This window comes from Protopterus annectens, chromosome 5.part0, assembly GCF_019279795.1.
Source record: "Protopterus annectens isolate FY-2018-M chromosome 5.part0, PAN1.0, whole genome shotgun sequence".
NCBI lineage: Eukaryota > Metazoa > Chordata > Ceratodontiformes > Protopteridae > Protopterus > Protopterus annectens.
Window position 1 is genome coordinate 1,744,317,336 of NC_056735.1, and position 25,751 is coordinate 1,744,343,086.

At 46.6% G+C, this 25,751-nt stretch overlaps 1 protein-coding gene across 1 annotated transcript in view; it reads right to left on the minus strand.

Moving 5' to 3' along the window:
- LOC122802411 (chromatin assembly factor 1 subunit B-like) overlaps positions 1–25,751 on the minus strand; it is an 857,184-nt gene that overhangs the window by 288,508 nt on the left and 542,925 nt on the right. The window lies entirely within an intron of this gene.

Consider the following 25,751-nt stretch of genomic DNA (forward strand, 5'->3'; position numbering starts at 1 on the left):
ATAGCTTAGTATGAACCTATGAACCTATAATTGTAACTCCAAGTGGCTTACTGTGAGGTACAGGTTCTATCTTGGAATTGTTAGAAGATTATATCTGAAAAGGAAACTGCAAATCTAAAGTTTTTTTCATTTAAAAAAATCGTTAAGTTTAGTTTTGCTAGAATTGAGAATTAACTGAGAGTCAGACAGCCAGGATACTACTGCTGTGAAAAAGTTATGTTATTTCTAGAAGTTTAGAGAATGAGGGGGCAGAACAGATGAGTGTAATCATCTGCATACTGTAAAATTGTAGCTAAGTGGGTGGCACTATGGAGTTTGTTGATAAAAAATGCTAAACAAAAGTGGACCCAAGACAGAGCCTTATGGAACACCAAATGAAATCGGTAGTAGAGAGGATAAATCTTGTTGCCATTTTACAGCTTGTTGTCTTGACAGAAAGGTAGCTATAGAACCAGGTAAGAACTGTATGGCTTAAATTAAAAAGAATCCATCTCCACCAAAGTTGTGAATTTAACAATATCTGTGAAAATGGAATTAAAAAAGTTAAGTCATAACACAGCTGTATTACAATCTTACCATAAACTGTACAGGTTCCAAGAATATGCACTGGGGCATTCAACACTTATGGGATTACAACAGTCAGCCTAACTTCAGAGTTCTAACTTTCTCCTAATGGCCTTGGATGACTCATTCACTCTCATATTGGTGGCATTTTATAAAAGGGGTATCAGGCAATGCCATCTTCAGATCTTTCTTGCCCTGGCCGGACATGGAGCTTTTCCTAGGCAAAGTACCAGTGGACCTAGGATATGCATTCCAAGTGGACAATGACCCAGACAAGTGCACCAGTCTGCTTTGCCATCTCTACAACAGAATTAAAGGAAGGAAGGATCCCTTGGTTGTAGAAGACATGGAAGCTGGGGGAGGAAAAGTGAGTTCACCCAACAAATAATGAACAACTAGGAGAGCAGAAGGAATGCTGAGGAGGAACAGGGACTGCAAATGAGAATATATTCGAACATAAAAAAATTATGGGTAAGTTTCTAATGAAACTGTACTATGTTCATTTTAAGTCAATGTTGTAGACATCATGTCTGGAAAAACACCCACAGCATAAGCACCAGTGTGTGGCTTGACTCACTTGGTTATGAAAACAGCAGATCATGGAAAATGGCAACAGAGAAAAACACCCTTGTTCAGGAATCAAACTAAATGGGAATGTGTAGTGATGGTGTTGACAGAAGACCAAGTTGCCGCTTCAGTGATTATCAGGTACTGTCCCTCCCCAGGAATGTTGTGGTAGCTTTGCTACCTGGATAAAATGGGTCCACAAATCATGCATCTCCTGTTTCAGGTCCTTGTCCTCATTTCCTTAGATTTTCAGCTAGTCAAGAAAAGACCCTTATCCTTTTTATTATTATCCTGTTTATCAACCAGGTAGGCCTACTGCATACAGTCGCGTCTCAGGGGTGACCTGGAAGTACTAAATGACTTGGTCAAGGTCACACATTAGGCAAATGAAGACAGAGAATCAAACCTTGTACCACAGGAACTACAGCTTGCAAACCTTAACCTCTGTGCCACCTGCTAGACTCTAGAAAATAAAACAAACCTTGACATGATATAGTATAACCTTTACATGAAGAAAAGCAAAGCAAATACAACAAGCAAGTCATTTTGTTAAGGCCTGTTTATTAAAAGGCCTACACTTTCTGTCTTGCAAAGAAAAATAACTGAAATAACTTTCATTATTTCTGTAGAGATAAACTCTCAGTCAAAAGCTCATCCAAAGAATGTAAGATTCTTTCTTCTTAGGTTTGGAGTTTTGGGAAGACAGGGAAATTAATACTCTAATTCAAAGATAGTTATTTCACTCCTTTAATCATGGAAGTAGAGTTAAAGTAGAGAGATCCTGTCTTTGTGAAAAGAATCAAAAAGGATTTCTTGCACATTAAGGCTATAATTCAGCTATTCTTCTAGTAAATATAACTGTCACCAAAACAAGGTTTCTTCAATAAAACACACACACACACACACACACACACACACACACACACACACACACACACACACACACACACACACACACATATAAGTGTGGAAGCAGCTTTTTCCAAAACACAATTTAGGTCCCATAGTGAAATGATTCTTCTGGATGGTCTGAGATGAAATACCCCATGTAGAAACTGCTTAACTGGTAACCAGGTATACAAACGGGGTCTACAGGCAGGCAGATGGTGACAGCTGAAACAAGTACCTTCATATGCCTATAAGAAATTAATGCAAGATCATCCTAGCGGCAAGCCATAGATGCCCTATAGCAAAAACCTTTCCTGCTGACTCGAGATTGTCCACTCACAGAGGAAAAAGTACTGGAGCTAACCTCAGTGAACACAGCAAAAGGGAGAATTAGTGTGTCTGTGCTAAAAAAAGGAGCATCAGTAGCATTTATAGACCCTCCTCTTTAATCTTTTACCATACACTGGGGGATCAAAGGAATAAGAGGAAATGTGTAGAAAAACAGACCTGCGCTGGCAGGAGATATGAAGGCGGCACCCACTTTCCAGGCTCCTGGAGAAGGTGGCACCCACTTTCCTGGCTCCTATTGAAGCTGATGTCTTGCAGCAAAACTTCCTGAGCTATCGGTTTTCAAGAAAAGCAAAAAATGTCTACTACCCTACCCCCCCCCCCCCCGAGTCAAATCAAGAAAAGCTTTCCTACTCAACATCTATTTGTGCAAGTCTGACTGAGCCGCTCAGCCTATGACACTCTCCTGAGACAGAAAGTAGGATTGCTTGAAGTCTCAAGCCAAACTTTTGCGCTACTTCCTAAGCCTGTATTACCACTCTGCACTGGATGCAAGAACAGGTCTCACATACTTTCTGATGCACCATATCATTGTAATAGTGTTCATAAGGAAATGCAGGGAACCCTGTGTCAAAAAGTATTTGGACATTTTTGCAACTAAATTAATTATCATCCTTTTCTTATATGTTTCTCAGGTTCTTGTCTCACTAACCCTAGCCCCCACATCACCCACATGAACTTCCCTACAGTATTTGAGAAATCTTGAGGTGAGGGTCTGGGTTCCTAAGGCCAGTTTGAAAGGCACCCCCAGATTAACCAGTACCGGATTCTTCTACTATGAGGGCTTCTTTACACTAGGCAAAATTGGAATGGGTCTTCCAAAGACGAAGTGCTGACATCATCTGTTCCTGAGAACACTGAAACTTTCTCACATTTACTCCAACTAAATAGCTCATCAGTACAGGAGGGGCCATGCACACCAAAATTCTGAAGAATTCCCTTGCTGTGATGCAATCTTTTTCAAATACTGACTAGAAGAAAAACAAGTACCTTGTCTTTAGAAAGAAAGGCTTTTTTCTGTTATATCCAGTGATGCATCTAGAAAACATTTCCTTCAGGAGTGCAGTTGACAAGCCAGAGGGCAAAAAGGTACATCTGAAGTGAGCTCCCCCACTACTTTGAATCAAAAATACCTTCTGAGCACTCTTGCAATGGTAATGTAGACTACTGACAATAGAAGCGGTGGCAGGCCTTAAAGAGGAAGCATTTTGAATAAGAACTTGTTTAACCTTCAAAGGTCCAAGTAAGCCTCTCCTCTTTTACTGGTATTAACAGAAGAAAAAAATGAAAATTGAATAGAACCTTCTTTTTCTTCCCCTTTTGGTACTCTTTCTATGCTTCATTAGTTTAGGAGATCCTCTAGCAGGGGTGGAACTAGAATAATTTGTTCCTCGGGAAAAGGAAAGACCCCCCCCCCCCCCCAAATCTGTAACCTTTCTCGGAATGCTGAAAAAACACTGGTCCTGAGTTATTTTCTCACACTCCTCCACATAATACAACCAGAAGGAAATGTATTCAATGAAGATGAGGGTGGGATGGGGGTTACATATATGAATTGGGTGAGTTGGGTGGGATTTCTGGGAGAGGAAAAAGAGGCAGCCTGACTACGTCATAGCCTTTCTCTCTGCATGCCTTAGCAAGGATTAGGCAAGCCCACAAAGGTCCTGTATCTCAATTAGGCGTGTGACCACAGTTTTCAATCCAGAATTTTTCCTTCATCTTGTGAATGCTGCCTCCCAACCCAAAAAAAAAAAAAAAAAAAAAAAAAGATTGGGATCTCCTGCAGAAGGAGTAGATGAAACCGCTACGTCAGACTCGTAACAAGAGAGGCACACCATGTGATCCACATATGCCAATTCATCCAAATTAGAATCTGGAGTATTGGAGTTCTCCACCAGTGTAGGTTTCATCATTCTCTTCTTGGGAGGAACCTCTCATTCTCTGGAATTTCAGTGCTGCTGATTCATATTTCAGAAAGTTCATGAAATCCTGGGTTAGCTGGAAAAAGACCTTTGACTGAAACCTAAGTAACAGGTTTGTCATGGAACTGCTCTGTAAATGTCAAAGAAAGTCTGAGAGTGCTGGTTTCTGCTTTGACACTTCTAGCCTCATTTGCAAATTGTAATCTAACTTAGAAGCCTCAAGATGCAAGCACACAACATCTCAACTTGGTCTCCAGAAATCCTACAGTCTCCTTCACAGAAGACTATGCGGGCATAATCTGCAAGATCCCTCAAAGTAGGCCTCAAAGCCGAATAACAGATCAGCGGTTTAGTTTGATAGGGCAAGCCTAATGCCACTTGCACTGTAGCCTACAAAGGAGGCAACGCCAGAGGCCTCAGTCAAAATAAATGCAAAATATGAGGGCTGCAAAGGCTTCTCATTGATCTCAATGTTACCAGACACAACACTAGGAAGGGTTAATGGCTTAACTAATATACTCCTTGGAGCACTTCTCAAAGTGCTTTCATTTTGACAGGAATATGCCAACACGAATAGAAGAGCCAGTTACTTGCCTTCTTTTGACATATGTACTCCCTGGAAAGATTTTAAATTGCATCAGATTGCTCTCAAGGTGAATTTCGCCAAGTGTGTGAAGAATCGTTAACATCAGCTCTGCACCTAAACAGCACACAAAAAAAGAAGTTATGTACTCACCATAACGTTCCATCTGAATAGTTCTACTTCATTTGTCTTCAACCTGTGGGATACCGGATCCATATCGGATCCGAGCCGGCAAGCTTACTAGCATCTACTCTGAGCTCCAAGCTCCTCCCTTACCCATAATACACCTCCACTACCTTCCAACCATCAGATCGAGTTTGCTGATTCTTATACTGATAACCCGACCTGAAATAAATACTTGTGACCTATAACTGCAGCCCATAGGCTGTCCATTTGACAAGGTCCGGGGGAAGGAAGGAGGGATGGCTGAAGACAAATGAAGTAGAAATTACAGTTGTGTACACTTACCATAAATGTAGATGCTCGAGTGTATTCACTGATGCAGTCATTACACTTAGGTTATCCTGCTGGCAGGCTACCCTCAGTCGGCCTGAATTCCAAAGTCTAGGTCCGGCGTCAGTTGCTGTCACCTTCTCCCTGACGTCAGTGCGCCAGGAGCATAAAAAAATGCAGCAGACGCCATTTCTTCAGTTTTTCTTGCCCCAGATGTCAGGTGCCCACAAAAGGGAAGGCTGAAAATATGCCAATAAAACACGCATACTCCAAAATATATTATACCTTCAACTACAAGCAAATACGCCACATAGGTTGTATAGATTAGAGAAGTGCAGCTAAGTTCCAGCAAAAACAAAAGGGGGATGGTGGGTGGGTAACCTGGACTGCAACAGTTAATACACTCGAACATCTACATTTATGGTAAGTGAACACAACTGTACTATGTTCTTCGTGTTTCACTGTTGCAGTCATTACACTTGGGTTGAATCCCAAAGCTATGGTTGGGAGGCTGGAGCTAAATAGCATTAGGAGCGGCTATGAGGCCCTGCAGAACTGCAGTGGCAAAACCTGCCCTGGATTTAGAGTAGAGAGGTAAATGATAGTGCTTTGTAAAGGTGTACACTGAACTCCAGGTAGCAACCTCTAAAATGTCTTTGGTTGGTACTCCCCTGAGGAAGGCTGCTGCTTTGGTTGAATGTGGCCTAATGCCCTTAGGCACTGGCTTGGCATGTTGTGAATAGCAGAAATGAATGCAGTGGCCTATCCACTTTGAAATAGTCTGCTTTGAGATAGCCTTTCCTTGTGATCCTGCAGCATATGCCACTAGTAGTTGCTCAATCTTTCTGAAAGCTTTGGTTCTGCTCAAGTAGAAGCGTAGCTGTCTGTGTATTTCCAAAGAATGCAGAATTCTCTCTCCCTTATTCTGTGGGTTTGGATAAAAAGTAGGCAGATGAATAGTTTGGTTAAGGGCCACACTGGACACTACCTTAGGAATAAATGTCGGGTTTGTCCTCAGAGAAACCCTGTCTGGATAAAAAATGATAAAAGGTTCCACAGCCATGAGTGTCTGTAGCTCAGAGACTCGTCTTGCAGAGGTTATTGCTAGGAGTAGAGCTGTTTTCCAAGATAAAAACTTTATATCAGCTGAAGCGGCTGGCTCTAAAGGGGGCAGAGTGAGTTTTTCCAAAACATAATTGAGGTCCCATGCAAGTATTGGTGATCTCCTTGGAGGCCTTAAGTTTTAGGCTTCTCTGAGATATTGCCTTAAAGGATGAGAAAAGATTGGTGGCTCTGTATTGTAATGTGCCGAAATGGCAGAGGCATGAATTTTAATTGATGAAAAGGATAGGCCTTTGTCCAGCATCTCAGTTAAGTATTGCAAAATCTGAGGAATATTTGGGACTGCTGTGTCAATTCCTTGTGCCTGGTTCCAGGCAGACAATCTCTTCCATTTTTCAGCATAAGATTTTCTAGTACTAGGCCTCCTGGCCTCCAAAATGACATCCATCACAGCTTTAGTGAGAGGTGTGTTTTGTATGACTACATTATCCGCCATGCTGCCAGATTTAAGGTCTTGAGTTGGCTGTGCATGATCTTTTAGTTATGTAATTACCATAACGATAGATGTATGGGATCCATCTCGCCTACATTCATTACTGACGGGCTCGGAGCTGAGAATCGGCTCCGACTCGGCCGCTATAACTAGCACGAAGTCTCTCATTGGCTGGGCCAACCTTGTATCCCAGGATGCACCATGCCCAAACCCCCAGATCTTGTTTGCCCCAATATTATCTTGGCACACACACCACACCACAAGGATATATAGGTAAAAGGAGAGAAAAAATAATATCCTCAGAGGGATCAGAATACAAGTTTCCTCCAAGTCCAACAGGTAGGGGGAAGGAGGGCAGGTACGTAAGAATGTAGGCGAGATGGATCCCATACATCTATCGTTATGGTAAGTACATAACTAAAAGATGTAATGTGATCCTATCTCACCTACATTCATTAATGACGGGACAGCGTCCCTAGCACCAAAATCCCAGGAGGCTCACTGGAAAACACTCCTGAGCACTGTGGAACTGAAAGAAGCCTGACCTCTAGAGGCCACGTCCAGTTTGTAATGAGAAATAAAGGTATGTGGAGAAGTCCAAGTAGCCGCTGAACATATCTCATCTATGGATAGTCTAGCATGAAAAGCCACTGGAATTGACATAGCCCTGGTAGAATGCGCCTTAACTGGAAAGGGAAGACCCCTACCTGCTAATGCATAAATAAATGAGATGCAGTCCCTAATCCACTTAGCTATGGTGCCCTTAGTTACAGATCTGCTAATTCTATTGTCCAAAAAGGACACAAACAACTGATCTGATTTCCTCTCCTGTTGTGTCCTGTTGTGTCCTATTAAAATAAAACCTCAGTTGTCTATGCACATCCAACTGGTGAAATTTGTATTCTGCTTTGTTGGAAAATCGTGGAAAAAAGTCCGGAAGCTCAATAGACTGGTGGAGACAAAGGGCAGAAGAGACCTTAAGGAGAAAGGAAGGATCAAGTCTCATTGATGCTCTGTCCTGATGAAAAATCAAATAAGGAGGTTTAACAGAAAGGGCTTGAAGCTCCGATACCCTTCTGGCTGACATTATGGCTACCAAAAAGGCAGTCTTCCATGACAAAAATTTCAATTCGCAAGAGGCTGCCGGCTCAAAGGGAGAAGACGTTAAAGCTGTGAGCACCACATTTAAATCCCATGGCAAAACGGGTTGCAAAATCGGGGGGTGAAGCAACCAGGCTCCTTTCAGGAAAGCTTTACACAGCTTATGACCCATGAGGGAGGGCTCGTGTGCAACATGATAATTAGAGATCACTGCCAACTGCACCTTTATAGTGGAGGCAGCCGAACCCTGTCTAAACAGTGTTGCCAAGAAATCTAACACCGCCGACACAGGGGCTGTAAGGGGATCAAGATCACGTTGCCGAGCCCAAATTGCAAATCTCTTCCATTTACTAGAGTATATTTTCCTAGTAGAAGACTTGTGGGAGGAGGACAGAATATGTACTACTTCCGAGGTAAGGATATGCTGTCTGACTAAGGTCAGAAGTGGAGAAGCCAGGCAGCGAGCTTGAGAGTTTGTAGGGATGGATGGAGCTGTTCTGACTGGTGAGTCAATAGGTCTGGAGCTGGGTCCAGAATCCAAGGACCATCCACCGCATACTTTCGAAGGAAGGGGAACCAAACTTGGCAGGGCCAGTGTGGTGCGGTCAAGATCATCTTGCTTCCCAAGCAGGTAGCCTTCTGAATCACTCTTGGTAGAAGAGGGAAGGCATAGAGCAGACCGGAGGGCCAATTGTGGACTAGAGCATCCCTGGGTGACTCCCCCTGTGGGGGGATCAGAGTGAAAAAAATTGCTGCACTTCGCATTCAGGGGGCTGGCAAAGAGGTCGCAGCAGGGAAGGCCCCACCTGGAGAAGATCGGAGCAGCCACTCGATCGTTCAGGGACCACTCGTGAGGCATCAGAATAGCTCTGCTCAGCCTGTCTGCTATCACATTGGACTTCCCCGGAATGTGTGTTGCCACTAGAAAGCGCTGGGAAGCGATTGCCCAATTCCACACTCTCATGGCCTCCATGCAAAGGGGATAGGACTTGGTTCCTCCCTGCTTGTTCAGATACCAGACAACGGACATGTTGTCGGAAAGAATCGCAATAGTTCCCCTGGGAATAGAGCTGCAAAGTGCCTGCAACGCTAGAAGCACCGCTCTCATCTCCAGAACCAACGCAGATCCTGCCGGCATCTCTCCGTGATGAGAATCGGATGGGACAAGGGACGATCCTGATATGACCACTGGGCCGAAAGGAGCCACTGAAGTAATCGCATGTGTAACCTGGCTAGCGGAACTAGAAGAATGGTAGCCGCCATTGATCCCAACAACTGAAGAACCATCCTGGCTTGTGCTTTTTCCCGGGGTAGTAAAGCCAGAACTTGGGCCTGTAACACTTTTATTCTCTCTGCCGGTAGGAAAGCTCGCATTTCTACAGAGTCTAGCTCTGCGCCGATAAAGGCAACACGCTGTGATGGCAGCAATACAGATTTTGCCCAGTTGAATGAAATCCCTAGTATATGGCCCAATTTGACAGTAGCTCTCGTGGCTTGAACAAGTAGATGCCTGGAGAGGGCAGTGAGGAGCCAGTCGTCTAGATAAGGAAACACCTGGAATCCTAGACGTCTCAGGTGAGCTGTCACCACTGCCAGACACTTGGTGAACACCCTGGGGGCTGTGGTGAGACCAAAGGGCAGGGCTCGGAATTGAAAATGACTGGCTCCCAGGCGGAAGAGTAAATGATTCCTGAAGGCCTTGTTTATCTTGATGTGATAATAGGCATCCTTGAGATCGATGGAGCACATCCATACTCCTTTTTCCAGCAAGGGGAAAATGGATTGCAACGTGACCATTCGGAACTTGGACTTCTTTACAAAGTGGTTTAAACGGCTGAGATCCAGAATGGGTCTCAAGTCCCCTGTTCTTTTTGGCACCAAAAATAATCTTGAGCAAGTTCCTAATCCAATCTGGTCTGCGGGGACTGGTTGGATGACTCCTTTTTCTAGCAGCCTTGAGACCCCTATTGCTGCCTGATCCCGTTGACTGGGTGGGACATCCGGGATTTTCCTTGATGGCGGGGGGGGGGGTGGATAAAGGGAATGGTGTAACCTCCGGTGATGATACAAAGCACCCATCGATCCTGAGTGATGGACTCCCAGGCCTGAAGATGCTCCGAAAAACGACCCCTGACTGGCTCCGGAGACGCACAGTCGGGTAATCCCTCAGGGACGTTGGTAGGAGGAACCACGAAAGGACTCGAGGTCTCCTGTATTGCGGGGGCCTCCACCACCTCTAGGGCGACGCCTTCCATTAAAATTCCCCCCTCCTCTGCCCCTGGAGGGGGGGGGGGGTCACTTTGATGGGCAGGGGAAGACTTTTGAGACTTTCTGAACCACATTTTCCCTCCCCTCTGAGCCTTGGGATAAGGTCTAGTGGGAAGCGAAAAACGGGCCGCAACGGCAGACAAGGTCTTACCCTCCTGCTAACATCTAGTGAGGGTGTCTTTCACTTTGGGTCCAAAAAGGGAGGACCCGTCGAATGGGGCGTCCCTGAAAGAAGACTTGAAAACCTCTGCAAAATGACACAAGCGCATCCAAGCTTGCCTCCTAAGGGCTACGCCCGAACTCACTGCTCTACCCGCCCCCTCGGCTGCATAAGATATGAGCCTCATGGACGAGTTGACGATGGAAGATAGGGTAGACAGCTGGGCATTAACAGGCTGGGCCAACGCCTCAGGCAAGTTACCCGACAGGGTATCTCAACTCCATTATGAGATCCCTTTGGAGCCGTGTAAAATGATGCAAGTAATTCAGCGACCGCAAGGTAAAGGTCGCTGAAGCCAGGGTACGCTTCCCATACCTATCCATACTCCTAGACTCCTTATTAGGAGGATGGATGGAAGTAGAAGCCTCTGCCACGTCCTGCTGAGTGGCAGATGCCACCACCATAGCATCCACAGGTACTCCCTTGGTCAAAAATTATTTTCCAGGAGGCGCAGATAAGAACTTATTAGGGCGGCTAGGAACTGGCTCCACAGAGTCAGGGTGTTTCCCCCCCTTCGACAAATAAAGTCCAATAATTCATCAAAGGGTGGAGACACCTAGGAGGCGGAAGGCTGGGCTCCGAAGGCCTTGAGGAAGACCGACTCCTCAGAAGGGTTTTTGGATGGCCAGTCGCCCCGCTGTCTCAAGATCTCCAGGATATCGGAGAACGAGACATCAGAGGACGACTTCGAGGACCCTTCTGCATCATCGAGGTCGGTATCCGAGGTGACAGACTCATCTGGGGAGTCTACGTGCTTCCTCTTACACAACTTCTTCCCGGGGGGCTCTTCAGGCAGAGACTCTGAAGGGCCCTCAGAAAATAGGGGACCACACATGGAGGTATCCTCAGGCCTAGGAGCCCCCCGCTGTCCAGCGATAGGGGGCACCAGAAGCTCTAGTCGCAGCGTCTGGGAAAGGAGTTGCCGATTCAGGTGAAGTCACTATGGACTTGGCCAGCGCGCTCCTCATAGCCTCGAAGGCAGGTCCACCAGAATCGGACGAAAAACCCGCCTCCGAGACCATGACCGGAGTCGGGGTACCCCTAGCCGAAGCACCAAGGGGGAGACTTGGAGCCGCAGCCTGAAGCCCCAATGTATCCCCCTCGGGTTCGACTGAGGACACCCAAGTACCGAAACCTGTAGAAGGAATGGAAAAGGTTGGAGCCGAGGTCGGATCCGAAAGACTAGCAGGAGGTTTCGTTGCCGACCCAGGGACTTCACTCGATTCGGCAGACTTCGGCTCCAATGACACCGAGGTCGTTAGAGAAGGAAGAAACGGAACCGATATAATAGCTGGCTCCGGAGCAGACTGGGCTGGAGCCGAAAATAATTTAGTTAACACTGGCGACTGGAGGAGCCTCTGGACCACCCTATCGACATCCGAATCCGAGAGCCTGGAGGACTTGGAGGAGACAGAAGGGGGTCGAGAAACCTTCTCTGTCGGAACAGAGACAAGACTGGGGGAATGGCTCCGAATCGGCTCCAAAAGGATCGGAGCCGAAGCAGGCTCGAGAGCCACTGCAACCTCCTTCGGCTCAGACGACCGTGGAGTCGAAGAAGCCGACCTCGCAACAGACAAGACTTCCTACGGCGCCGAGACCAGTGGAGCCAAGGAAGGAGACATAGCCTTGGACAGTACCTCCTGCGGCTCAGAGACCAGTGGAGCCGAGGAAGGAGATATAGTTTTTGACCTTTTCTCCGGAGGCTCCGATGAACTAGTCGGAGCCGGAGACTACATTTTAGTCTTGGACCTGGATTTCTCAGAGGGAGGAGAAGACACCAAAGTTTCCTCAAAGGAGGGTTTAATCAATCCTTAAGGATAAGTTTATTTTTTCTCTCCTGTAAAACCCTGGAAGAGAAGGCATGACACACACTGCAGGATTCCTGCAAGTGTATGGCACCAAGACAATATACACAGATGGCGTGGCCATCAGTCAGCGACATCTTATACGCACATTTGGCGCATTTTTTAAAGCCAGATGGCTTATGTTCTTTTGGTTCCTTGCCCGACATAAGGAACACAACCCACAAGTCGAGCAACAAAAATTCGATTTAAACTATAAATCAACACGAAGCACACTCAGCAACACAAGGTAGGGAGGGAGGAAAGGGCTCTAACTTAAACGCCCGAACACTAACGACACAAGATAGGGCAAAGGCCCTCTAACTTAAACGGGCCTAGCCCGCCAAACATAAGGATTAACAACAAACGCAATCAGTCAGAAAAAATAGATACAACAGAAAACGTAGCTATTAGAATAGCTTTTTTGGTATAATAAATCGAGCAACAGCTATAAGTTCAAAAAAAGATAGGGTACTTAGCCACAGCCAACTCAAGACCACGTCGTTACTCTAGGAGCGGCAAACAAGATCTGGGAGTTTCAGCGTGGTGCATCCTGGGATACAGGGTTGGCCCAGCCAATGAGAGACTTTGTGCTAGTTATAGCGGCCGAGTCGGAGCCGATTCTCGGCTCCGAACCTGTCAGTAATGAATGTAGGCGAGATAGGATCACATTACATCCGACTGTTTTGTTGGGACAGTAGGTGAAGTATTTGAGGTAAGGTCCAGGCTGGGCATTGAGACAAGTTCTTTAGGATTGGATACCAGTACTGGCGGAGCCAGTCTGGGGCAATCAGTATAATTTTTGGCTTCTCTTGTCTGACCTTTAGGAGTACCCTGGGGAGGAGAGGCAGTGGAGGAAAGGCATATACTGTTAAGTTTTTCCAGCTGAAAGATAGGGCATCCACTTTCCATGCTTGTCTGTGATAAGTACTTGTGCAGAATCTCTTTAGTTGGCAGTTGTGAGGAGAGGCAAATAGGTCTATGCCTGGGCATCCCCATTTCCTTATTATCATGTTGAAGACTTGTGGATACAATTTCCACTCGTGGGGATCCATGAGGTTTCTGCTTAGTTCGTCTGCCAGAGTATTTATCTTTCCTGGCAGGAATTGTGCCTGCAGATGTACTTGGTAAGTCAATGCTGGGTCCCACAAAGTCATGGCTAGTCTGCATAGGGGGTAAGAATGAGTACCTCCCTGCTTGTTTATATACCACATGACAGTGGTATTGTCTGTCTTTATCAGTAGTTGTCCCGGATGAAGTAGGTCCTTGAGGGCTGTCAGGGCATTTTGAGCAGCTAGCATCTCTTTTTGATTGATATGTAGATGCATTTGGTTGGCGGACCATGTGCCTTGAATACATCTTCCTGCCATGTGTGCCCCCCAGGCATAATCTGATGGATCTGTTGTCAATGTCTGCCTGGCTGGGGGGTAAGATGAATGGCTGTCCCTTGTTCTGGTGACAGGCCTTCGCCCACCATCGGAACTCCTGTTGCAGGCAGGGAATGAGATTAATTATTGTTTCCAGGCTGTGGCAATGCTGAGTCCAAACACTTTTTAGGTACCACTGAAGTTTCCTCATATGCAGTCTTGCATATGGAATTAGTAGAATGCAGGATGCCATGAAGCCCTAAACCTGCAGAATGTTTCTTGCAGATAACTGGGCCTTTATTGCCAACAGTTTGAAATAGGTAGTCAGTCGCCTTTGTTTGTCTGGCGTGAGATAAGCCATCTGGGCAGTTGTATTTAAGCTTGCACTCAGGAATATTATCTCTTGAGAGGGTACTAGTTTTGATTTCTGTTCGTTGACTGTGTACCCTAGGCATGGTAGTAATCTCTTTACAAACACCAGATGCTGTAGTAGAATGTTCTTGTTCTCTGCTTGTATGAGGCAGTGATCCAAGTAAGGATATATTTGTATTCCCCTTTGTCTGCAGAATGCAATTACTGGTGCCAGGCACTTTGTGAAGACCCTGGGCACAGTAGATAAGCCAAAGGGCAGTGCAGAGAATTGGTAGTGCATTGAGCCAGCTTTGAATTTGAGGCATCTTCTGCATGTTTGTCTGATTGGGACATGCAGGTATGCCTCTTTTAGGTCTAAAGTCACAAGCCAAGCCTTTTTGCCCAGCATGGGCAGAAGCTGCTGTAAGGTCAACATCTTGAATTTTGGTATATCCAGATATGTGTTTAGAATAGATAGGTCCAGTATCGGTCTCCAGGCTTTGTCCTTTCTGGGTACCAAGAACAGTGTTGAATAAAATCCTTGTCCCTGCTCTTGTTCTGGTACTTGTTGAATGGCCATCATCTCCATGAGGGATGAGTCTTGTTTTTGTGCCTCTGCCCATTGGTTTTTTGGTAGGTCTGGCCAACCGTTTGCCCTTGGCAGGGTATGAAAGGGCAACTTGTAGTCCTGTGACACTATGTCCAAGACCCATTTGTCCTGGGTTATCATGTGCCAATTTTGAGAAAAAAGAGCTAGTTTTCCCCCTAAAGGTGCTGCCAGAAGATAAGTGCTTGGCGCTGGCAGGGGGTAGTCATTGGGACCGTTTCCTGTAAGGCTATGATTCGTCTTCTCCATATTTGGAGGTAGAAGCACCCCATTGTTTAGACCTGTACGAACCTTGGGGCTGGGATTTGCCTCTTGGGCGTCTGTATCTGCCCCCCTTTGTGGTCTGACACTGGAAAGGACCAATTCTTTGTAGGCCAGTGTCTGCTAAATCTTGGAGGCTGTACCTGTAAGAAATCCTTGACTGTTTGCATAGATTTAGCTTTGTCCTCCATTTTCTTTAACACCAAACAAAGTATCATGCTGTAATGGAGCATCTAATAATTTTGCTTTAACATGACCTGGGAGATTTTGTTCCTTTAACCAAGCATGCCTCCTAATGACAGAACCCGTGACAGCGGCCCTGCAGGAGGCCTCCAAAGAACCAAAACCACATTGCAAAATATGCTTTCCAACTTGCTCAGCTGCATGCAATAAATCCTGCATTTCTTTGTTTTCTGCACCTTCAGAATTTATCAACATTTTCTGTTTAAGCAGTGACATAATATATTGCTGATATTTGAGCATATGAAACTGACAATTTAAAGCCCTTATAACCAAGGTAGCAGAAGTGCAAATCTTCTTTCCCCATCTAATGCCCTAGAATCCCTGTCATAGGGGGTAGGTTTTTTTTTTTGCAGTGGCTGCCTTGACCCCATTGGGGCCCTGAGAGATGGTTTCTGGGTCAGCAGCAGGGTTTTTGAAAATGAATTTATGAGAGTCAGGAACCCTTTAGCACCTGTCCAGCTTAACAGGAGCTGGAGGTAAGGAGTCAGGGGTTAGACTGGACTTTGAAAATACATCATCTACAATGTCTAACACAGGCGGAATAGCTAGGGGCCTGTTTTGTGGGAGTAAGAGGAAGTCTCTGAGCCTTCTTAGATTCTGAATAATCTTGGCTCTCCCAGTAGAAATGTTCCCTCATGGTATGTAAGGTTTCCCCAAAAGAGTAATCCTCAGGAGGAGGCTGAAGGGATAGATTCTTCAGCATCAGAATCCTCATAGGGAGGAAGAGAGTATTCCTGATCAGAAGAGAAAATCAGATGAAATGGAAACCTGATCTGAAGATTCATATTCTGTCTCTTGCCTAGGCCTCTTATCAGGAGGGGGATGGGAACCCCTGATCAAAGTAATTAAGTCTTCGGCCATTCTGAGCATCTGTTTTTTGGGCATGGAGGCCTGACAATGAGGCTGTTGTACTTGTTTTTTTGTCTTTAAAGATGCTTTAGTCTTTGCCTTTGTAGCTGGAGTCGCTTTAATGTACAAATGACTAGGTCTGAAAATACCCTCAGAAGCCGATGTCTGCTCAGAGGCTCCAGACCCATCTGAGGGAATAGTTTCCGAAGGTCCAATACCTTGGGCTTCCTGCAGCCTAGGCGACTCCACACGTGGGAGTCTATAGCGGCCTGTGGGTCCCAAAGTAGCGGGCGTCAGGGGCTGCGAAAGCGTCTCACTGAGAGCCGGTGAACCGGCGACTGGCTTAGAAGAAGCCTCGTCGTCAGTTTTAGATCTCGGATGCCTGTCCTTTTCTTTTTCTTTGCGTTGCTTGTGAACTGCAGTAGTTGGTTGGATGTCCGACGGCATTGTGTAATTAAATCTTCTGCCCAAATAGTGAAAAGCAAAATCGTAATGGCGCTTTATAGTGCGCTGATTAAATCTAGCACAAAACCAACAACAAGCAATGCCGTGGTCAGGGCCTAGGCAAGGAATACAGTAAGAATGAAAATCCTTATGAGGAATTTGCTTCTCACAAGAAATGTAATTATTAACTTTTTCTGACATCGGTCTGGAGCAAGAAAAAAGTTTTCCCCAATGGGGTACTTAGCTTATAATGAAGACTTTGGATCTGAGATTCGAACACGAAAATCTCAGGAGTGCCGACCGGCACTTGCGAACTGCTTCTCTTTCGGGCACTGCGCATCAAGAAAGACTGAAAGACTGAAGAAAATGGTGTTGGCTGCATCTTTTATATCCCTGGCGCACTGACATCAGGGAGGAGGAGACAGCAACCGACGCCGGACCTAGACTTTGGAATTCAGGCCGACTGAAGGTAGCCTGCTAGCAGGATAACCCAAGTGTAATGACTGCAACAGTGAAACACGAAGAACATCTACTCAGATGGAACATCATGGTGAGTACATAACTCCTTTATCTGAAGTAGTTTACTTCATTTGGTCTTCAACCTGTGGGACAGGGTCCCCAGCTACTAAACTCCTGGGTGGCCCTCATGGAAGGATATTCCAGAGCACCGTGGAACCAAAGGATGCTCTCCTTCTGGAAGTCAAATTAAATTTGTAATGAGAAATAAATGTATGAGATGAGGACCAAGTAGCTGCAGAATAAATATCATCCAAAGAGACTCTAGACCAAAAGGCCACAGATGTAGCCATAGACCTATTGGAATGAGCTTTCACCTGACCTGGAGGAGATATGCCTCTGTTCTTAAAGACCTGAAGGATTCATGAAGAAATCCACCTAGCAATAATGACCTTGGAGATAGGTTTACCCAAAAAGGGTTTATAGAAGGATACAAACAAATGATCGGATTTACAGAAATTTTTTGTCCTGTGTAAACAGAATCGTAACTATCTATGAACATCCAGCAGGTGGAGTTTGTATTCCATCTTGTTAGCAAAATTAGGAAAGAAAACTGATAAATTGATGATTTAATTGATATTAACTGGTGACATCGCCTTGGGAAGAAAGGATGGATTGGTCCGAAGGGAAACCCTATCGTTGTGGAACATCATATAAGGAATTTTGACGGACAAGGCCTGCAGTTCTGAAACCCTTTTTGTAAAGGTAATAGCCACCAGAAATGCTGTTTTCCAAGATAAGAATTTTAGATCTGTGGTTGCAGCGGGTTTAAAAGGCGGAGCAACCAGAGCTTGAAGAACCATAGTAAGGACCCATGGAGGAACAGGATCCTTGACCGGGGGGCGCAACAGAAAAGTCCCTTTGATAAAGGCTTTACACAACCTGGAGGAGGCTAGAGAGGCAGAATTCTCAACCACATGAAAATGAGAAATAGCAGCCAACTGAACCTTGCCAATAAAAGAACTAGCTCCGTGTTGAAAAATAGCTAGAAAATCAAAAATGGCAGAAACAGGAGACGTGAAGGGATCTAAACTCCTTTGAGAGGCCCAAAAAGAAAAACGTTTCCATTTAGTGCGATAAACCTTCCTGGTAGAAGACTTATGAGCAGCCACCAAAATAGACCCAATGGAGGAGGATAATCCAGGAGTCCTAGTGATCATGGGAACTGGAGCAGCCAAACTGTGATCTTCAAACTGTCCAGGTTCGGATGAGGAACCCCTAATGTGTGTGAAATAAGATCCTGAATGGGATCCAAGATCCAAGGCGGAACCAGAAGGTGAGACCAAAGGAAGGGAAAATCATACCTGGTGAGGCCAAAACGGGACAACGAGGATCACTTTGCTCCCCAGTCAATGAGCTTTCTGTAGAAAGCTCAAGAGGTACTGGTGGGTAAACATACAGAAGACCGGGAGGCCAAGCATGGGCATCTCTGGGGGACTCCCCTGGCAGGGGGTTCAGAGCGAAAAACTTGCTGCAATTCCTGTTGGAAGGAGATGCAAAGATATCACAGCAAGGCTGACCCCACTCGAGGAAGATCTGCTCCGCTACTGAAAGATTCAGAGACCATTCGTACAGCATCAGAATAGTCAGACAACCTGTCCGCTAGAATGTTGAACCGTCCCGGAATGCGCATTGCGATAAGAAAGCGACCTGTGGAGATCGCCCATTCCCACACTCTCATGGCCTTGTGACAAAGGGACTAAGACCTGGTCCCTCACCGTTTATTGATATACCAGACCACTAACATGTTGCCTGACTGAACTGCAATAGTTTCAAGAGGAATAAAGGCATGAAGGGCCTGCAACGCTAAAAGGACCACCCACATCTCTAGAATGTTTATGTGCAAGCTGGTCTCTACAGCAGGCCTTGGACTGTCCTGCCTGAACAATACCCCCCCACACCCGAGTTAGTAGGCATCAGTGGTCACTGTGGCTTGGGCAGGGGCTGGAACAAAGGGTCATCCCTCCAAAATGTCCAGAGAACACATCCACCATACAAGGGACGACCGACAGACTCGACTGAGTTGCATTGGATACGACAATGGAAGTTCCAACAGGGTCCACTGTACAGCTAGTGTCCACTGTAGAATTCTCATATGCAACCGGGCACACAGGAGAAGCGTTATGGTCACCACCATTGAACCTAAAAGCCCTCAACACTGATTCTGCCTTTGGAAGAGGAGAAATAGAAGTTATGTTCTTACCATAACGTTCCATGTTAGTTGTCTTCTTCTCGCCTTCTTCTTGCTGGATGGGTTCGGAGCCGACCTCGGCTCGACTGCCACTCTAAAAGCTCGAGAGTTGGTTCCACCGGCTCGAGGCTCCCCTTATATCCCACAATGCTAGGCGAGAGTTACCTCAGATCTCGTTTGTAAGCTAACCCAGCTTATATCAAAAACAGTATAACTGTGAAACAGAATCCACCTCTAACAGCAGGAAGAAAAGGGGTGACCTATATCCTGAAAGAAGAAAATATGCATAATAGCATATGACTAAGAAAGAGGTGGTAGAAAGAGAGGTCACGATCACAACTCCTCTAGGTCTGTCCAGGCCAGGGGGAAGGAGGGTGGGTCGCAAGAAGAAGGCGAGAAGACAACTAACATGGAACGTTATGGTAAGAACATAACTTCTATATGTTAAGTTGTCTATCTCGCCTTCATTCTTGCTGGATGGGACCGCGTCCCTAGCATCTTGTCCCGGGTGGCCTAACGGAACAGACTCCTGAGAACAGTGGAACCAAAATTAGCTCTATGCCTAGAAGCTAAATCCAACTTATAAAGGGAAATAAAAGTGTGAGGAGTAGCCCAAGTAGCCGCTGCACAAATGGTGTCAATAGGCAGTCTGTCTTGGAAGGCTAGAGAAGTAGCCAAAGCTCTGGTGGAATGGGCCTTAGGTTTATTAGGCAGTTTTTGGTGTCTAATCTCATAAACAAGGGTAATCAGAGATGTTAGCCATCTGGATAAAGATACCTTTGAAACTGGAAGTCCCTTTCTGCTTTCCGCATAGGAGACAAACAGCTGATCAGATTTTCTGAATAGTTTCGTCCTGTCCAAGTAGTACCTTAATTGACGATGAACATCCAGGTAGTGTAATTTTTGTTCAGACCTATTTGAATACTCCGGAAAAGACAGGGAGGTCAATGCATTGGTTTAGATTTGATGTTGAAACCACCTTAGGCAAAAGGACGGGTTAGTTAAGGAAACTCTGTCCTTATGGAACACAAGGTAAGGAGAACGACAACTGAGTGCTTGAAGTTCTGAAATTCTTCTAGCTGATGTGATAGCCACCAGAAAGAGAGTTTTCCAGGATAATAACTTTAAGGAACATGAAGCTGCAGGTTCGAAAGGGGAAAGAATCAAAGAAGCAAGAACTAAATTTAGGTCCCAAGGAGAAGGAGGATTTCTTACAGGAGGTCTGAGAAGAAAAACTCCTTTCAAAAAGGCTTTGCAGAGTTTGTGGGACATTAGGGCAGATTCAGAAATACCCACATGGAAATTAGAAATAGCTGCCAATTGAACCTTAAGAGTAGATGGAGATGAACCTGCATGGAAGAGTTCAGCAAGAAAATCAAGGACTAGTTGGATGGAAGCGGTGAAAGGATCTATGTCCTTTCCTTGTGCCCAATATGAGAAGCGTTTCCACTTACTCAAATAAATCTTTCGAGTGGAAGATTTATGGGAAGCTATCAAAATATCTCTAACAGAGTGAGATAATTGAGGAAGCCTGGCTACGGTTGGAAGTGGAGGAACCAAGCAGTGAGGTTCAGAGAGGGGAGGGAGCGATGAAACTGACCCGACTGATGGATCAAAAGATCTGGAACTAGGTCCAGATTCCACGGTCGCTCAAAAGAAATCGATGTAGAAAGGGGAACCACACTTGTCGAGGCCAGTAAGGAGCAATGAGGATCAATGAGGCCTTCTGAGCGATAGCTTTCTGTATTACTTGAGAGATCAGTGGGAAAGGAGGAAATGCATACAGAAGTCCCGGGGCCAAACTTGGACTAGCGTCCCTGCTGGGTTGGCCTGGTAAAGGGAATAGAGTGAAGTATTCTCTGCACTTGCTGTTTTGGGGAGTAGCAAAAGATCGCAGCAAGGCTGACCCCACTTGAGAAATATCTCTCACTACAGAGTCTTTCAGAGACCACTCGTGAGGCATGAGAATAGCTCTGCTCAACTTGTCCGCAATGTGATTGGACTTCCGGGATGTGCGTTGCTATCAGAAAACGCTGAGAAGAAATCGCCCATTGCCACAGTCTGAGTGCTTCTCGACACAGGGGTATGATCTGGTTCCGCCTTGTTTGTTGATGTACCACACTACAGACATATTGTCTGTCTGGATTGCAATCGTTCCCAAGGGAAGAGAGTCTTGAAGGGCTTGCAACGCTAAAAGCACTGCTCTCATCTCCAGAACATTTATGTGCAAGTGGCATTCGTTTGGTTGCCATGTGCCCTGGACTGTCCTGCCCTGATAATGCCCCCCCCACCCGATCAGGGAGGCATCCGTTGTCAGAGTAGCAACCGGAGGAGGTGGAACAAATGGTCTCCCCAACAGGAGCTGGGGGGAAGACATCCACCACATGAGATGCTTTTTGCACGCTTGCGTGATCATAATGGTGTGAGACATTGGAAGTTCCTGGTATGACCATTGAGAAAATAGCATCCACTGAAGGATCCGCATGTGGTATCTGGCCAATGGGAGGAGAGGTATGGCCGCTGCCATGATTCCCAACACCTTTAGAACTAACCTGGCTTTGGCTCTGTTGTTGTTGAGAAGAAGTGACACCAATTTTTGAATGTCTGATATCCTTTGGTTCGTTAGTGTTGCAGACATGTTTACAGTATCTAAATTTGCGCCTATGTAGGTAATAGTACGACAAGGCGACAAAACAGACTTTTCGCAATTTATTGAGATACCCAGTTTTGACAGGCGAAAAGTGTAATCTCTGGCCATCAGAAGGAGATGCTTGGTGGGAGCTGTGAGGAGCCAGTCGTCCAAATATGGAAACACCTGGAATCCTTGTCGTCTCAGGTGAGAAGCTACCACTGCCATGCATTTGGTAAACACCCGGGGGGCAGTGGTGAGACCAAAGGGCAGGGCCCTGAATTGAAAATGACTGGTTCCCAGCCTGAAGCGGAGGAATCTTCTGGAGCGTCTGTTCATTTTTATGTGATAGTACGCGTCCTGAAGGTCTATAGAGCATATCCAGTTTCCTTTTCCCAATAGGGGAAGAATGGATTGCAGCGTGACCATCCGAAATCTTGTTTTCTTGACCGATCTGTTCAAGATACTGAGATACAAAATTGGTCTCCAGTCCCCTGTTTTCTTTGGAACTAAAAAGAACCTTGAGTAGATTCCGGATCCTTGTTGGTCTGCTGGCACTGGCTGAATAGCTCTTTTTGTAAGCAGTTTTGAAATTTCCAAAGCTGCTATATCCCTTTGAGCGGGTGGAACATCTGGAAGGGATTTTTTTGACTGATTTGGAAAACGAAGAAAGGGGATGGAATAACCTTCGGAAATGGTGGACTGTACCCATTTGTCTTGTGTCAAGGATAGCCAGGCTTCTGGGTACAGTGACAATCTTCCCCCGACTGCCTCCGAAGATGGGCAGTCGGGCAACACCTCAGGGATGCTGAAAGGGCTTGTCAGGAAAGGCTTCCCGATTGCCCTGGTTCTGCGGACCCCCTGCCCCTAGGGGCGTCTACCATTGTTATTCCCACCTCTGCCTCTGGTAGGAAAACGACTCTGTCGTCAGGCGAAGTCCCTTGAGATTGTTTACGGAACCACATCTTTCCACCCTTCTGGCCTTTGGAGTAAGGCCTAGAAGGAGTCGAAAACGGACTCCGGCGGCAGAAAGGGTCTTGCCATCAGTCTCGCACCTAGTCAGGGTTTCTTTCACTTGAGGACCAAAAGAGATGATCCATCAAAAGGGAGTCCGTGAAAGACGTCTTGAAAGGTTCCGCAAAGTTGCATAGCCGCATCCAGGCGTGCCTACGTAAGGCTACCCCTGTTCCTGCGGCTCTGCTCGCTCCATCGGCCGCATAAGAGAGGAGGCGCATGGAGGAGTTGGAAATGGAATTAAGGATAGCCAGCTGCGTGTTCATTTTTCTTGGAACCCCGCAGCTGTAGGGTCCTTCAACATCTCACTCGCTTCCTTGACCAAGTCCCTTTGAAGACGAGTGAAATGGCACAGGTAATTCAGCGAACGCATGGTAAAAGTCGCGGAGGAGAACATCCGCTTCCCGTACCTATCCATGGACCTAGATTCCTTGTTAGGTGGATGGACAGGCACTGAAGGATCAGCCAGTTCCTTCTTTGTGGCGGCAGCTACCACCATAGCATCCACAGAAACTCCTTTTGATAAAAATTGCTTGTCTGATGGAGCTGTGATGAATTTGGAGGGTCTCCTGGGAGTGGGGTCCACTGAATCAGGAGCCGTCCATGCCTTTTAGCAACCACCTGCATGAGGGGGTCAAGGGGGACACCCAGGAGGTGGAAGGACGAGAGCCAAACGCCTCAAGATACACAGATTCGTCCTCTGAAGGGTTGAGGGCTGGCCAATTTCCCTCTGTTTAAGGATCTCCAGAATGTCTGCAAATGAGACATCTTCAGAAGGGGAACGGGGAACCCTCAGAATCATCCAGATCTGTGTCCGGCGTGATAGACTCAGGTGAGTCAATGTGCTTCCTCTTGCACTTCCTCTTCGAGGGGCTCTTCTGCCAAATCAGGAGAGGCCTCGGAAGAGGATGAAATCCCAAAGGGGCTCCTGAGGAGCTGGCTCTCTGCGGTCTGTGATGAGGGTGTGAGTCGACTTACCCTGAGGCAGCATAGAGGGAGGGGCTGATGGAGCCGACTGTGGAGTAGAGCCAGGCTCTAACACACTCCGCATGACCTCGATGGCACCCCTGTCAGGCAGAGCCAGAGGTCCCGCTCCGAGGAGCTAAGGACCCCCCTCGGCACCGACAGTGATGGCTCCGATGTCGGAGCCGAACTCACCAGCGCCGAAGCACCGAGAGGGAGAGGGGGGTCGGACAAGGGTCCGATGCCACTCACCCCCTCGGAGCCGACGAGGGAAGTCCGGCGCCGAGATTCCTCCACAGAAGAAAACGGAGCCCACGACGGAGCCGAAGACAATTGTCTCGGCTCCGAAGTGACCACAGTCTCGGTTCCGACACGACCCGGCTCCGAACTCAAAAGAGTCAAAGGAGGAAAGAGTTGATGGACCGGGGCAGGCACCGACTGATGAGTCGGGCTCTGAAGCATCTGGGCAAGTGCCTCGGACTTAAGTAGTCGACTCACCACCCTCTGAAGGTCATGATCGGAAAGCCTCGATGACCTAGAGGAATGAGACCTTTGGCTCCGTTCAGACAGCAGGGGAGATCCTGGAGCCGAATGAACGGAGCCAAGAGAAGGTGACCTAGACCTCTTTCTGGTTGTCGGCTCCGAAGATCTTGTCGGAGCCGACACAGGTACCTCGATAACCTCGGCTCCGGCCGGAGCCGAGGAAGCCACAGAAACTGTGGACTGAGTCTTATCGGCTCCAGCCAGAGCCGATAAAGGCAAAGGTTGAACAACCTGAGGTCTCGGCTCAGAAGCCGGAGCCGAAGACCTCGATGCCTTAGAGGGCTTCCCTGTTGAAACTGACAGGGAATCCTCTGGTTTTAACAAGCCTCTCAAAATTAACTTGTTCTTTCTCTCCTGCAGGACCCTGGGGCTGAAGCCATGGCACACAGCACAGGAGTCCTGCAGGTGCAAAGGCCCCAGACAGTAGACACAAGAAGTGTGAGCGTCTGTCAGAGACATTTTCTGACAGCACGCATCACACTTCTTGAATCCAGAGACCTTTGCTTCCTTTGACATTATCCTAACTGACAGGTGTACACTAACACACACCAAACACACAGTTATACCCTGTCAGAAAATTATTAATACTAAAAATAATTAACAATTTTAGTAAAAGTACTAGAAACTACACAAACACACCCTAAGGAAGGAAGGCCAAAGGCCAAGGGAAGAACCAGCGGTTCTTTTAAAGAGAAAACGGGGAAAAATAGGGTCGGGGATAAAAAACTATATTCTACACTAATTTGTGAAGAATTAAGGTTAAAAGGGGAAAAAAGAATAACTTTTTAGTATAAAAAGCTAACACTCACCAGGAACCGGTAGAAGCAACCAACCTCGAAGCTGTAGCGGCAAACGAGATCTGAGGTAACTCTCGCCTAGCATTGTGGGATATAAGGGGAGCCTCGAGCCGGTGGAACCAACTCTCGAGCTTTTAGAGTGGCCGAGTCGGAGCCGAGGTCGGCTCCGAACCCATCCAGCAGGAATGAAGGCGAGATAGACAACTTAACATTGATAAATTAGACAGACATGCATCCTCAGGTTTTTTACTCTCTCCGAGGTCAGGAAGATTTTGCACTACAATGTATCTATCGTTGCACCAATGTAGTCTATCACCTGGACAGGATCTAGGAGTGATTTGGATGTCTTGACTGTAATCCCCAAATGCAGGGCAAGGATTAAGAAATAATCCCTGGTTTGAGAGAATAGATGCCTGGTGGGAGCAGTGAGGAGCCAATCGTCTAGGCACAGATAGACCTGAATCACCTGAAGCCTCAGGTGAGCCGCTACCACTGCCATCACTTTGGTGAACACCCTGGGGGCTGTGGCGAGACCAAAGGGTAGGACTCGAAATTGGTAACAACTGACTCCTAGCTGGAAGTGGTGGAACCACCTGGAGCTTCTGTGCATTTTTATGTGATAGTAAGCATCCTGGAGGTCTAACGAGCACATCCAGTTGCAGGTAC